The 853-nt window shown below is 51.2% G+C and overlaps 1 pseudogene; it reads right to left on the bottom strand.

The window, feature by feature from the left end:
• Positions 1-438: 438 nt before the first annotated feature.
• On the bottom strand, positions 439-642 carry LOC110202472 (small EDRK-rich factor 2 pseudogene; annotated as a pseudogene).
• Positions 643-853: the final 211 nt, after the last annotated feature.

Raw genomic sequence — 853 nt, 5'->3', positions numbered from 1 at the left:
AGTCTCCAGGCATCACCTTATGAGAGATGCTATAAACTGGGTGCTTACTGAGGTGTGGGTTGAACTGGATATGCATTGTGATCTGATTCATCTCAGAGATTCAGCTATGCATCTATAAGTCAAGTATAAGATACACCTTTATGTTTATCCTTTTTTTTTTTTTTGGAATTACAAAGCTACTTTTAATACTCTGGGGTAAACCCCATAGGAATAAAAAACATTGGGAAAGGGTAACCCCCTTACCCCCAGGAATACCCTGGAGGAGAGCAAGGCTGCCTGGGGGGAAGGATGCACAGAGGGAACCCACTGCAGACACAGGGCGAAGGGAATACCATCAGTTCTGGGACCTGTGAGCGCTACAGGAGGAGGCCAGAGCGTGACGGGACTGGCTCCAAGCACACGGTAGATGGGCAAGAGAGATGGGCATAAGCCATAGAGTTACCTGGGCTCTTCCTTCTTCTCACTGGCCTTTTTCTGCTTCTGCGGCACGATCTCCGAATCCCTCTGCTTTCGAGCAGCTGCAGAGATCCCGTCTTCCCGGCATTTTCCCTTGCCTGAGTCGCTTTGCTTTTTCATGTTCTTCCGGAGGGCAAGCTCACGCTGGTTACGGCGGGTCATGGCGACGGCAGCAGCTCCGGCCCGACTCGGCGACGTCCGCTCTTTCCTCTCCTACGTCCCCGACCCCGCCCCTTCCCCACCACGTGACGTGTTCGCCCAATTCCCCCTATGTCTGGCCTTTCAAAGGCAGCTTTCCATATACGCTATGACCAGGGAGGAGAACATTCTCTCTAACCACTGTCTTAAGTGGTTGGAAAACACATCATATATGTGGAGAGAAAGAAGCAGCAGTAAT

Source organism: Phascolarctos cinereus, unplaced genomic scaffold (genome assembly GCF_003287225.1).
Source record: "Phascolarctos cinereus isolate Bilbo 61053 unplaced genomic scaffold, phaCin_HiC Scaffold_8;HRSCAF=390, whole genome shotgun sequence".
Classification (NCBI taxonomy): Eukaryota; Metazoa; Chordata; class Mammalia; order Diprotodontia; family Phascolarctidae; genus Phascolarctos; species Phascolarctos cinereus.
This window is presented reverse-complemented; position numbering and strand designations above follow the sequence as displayed.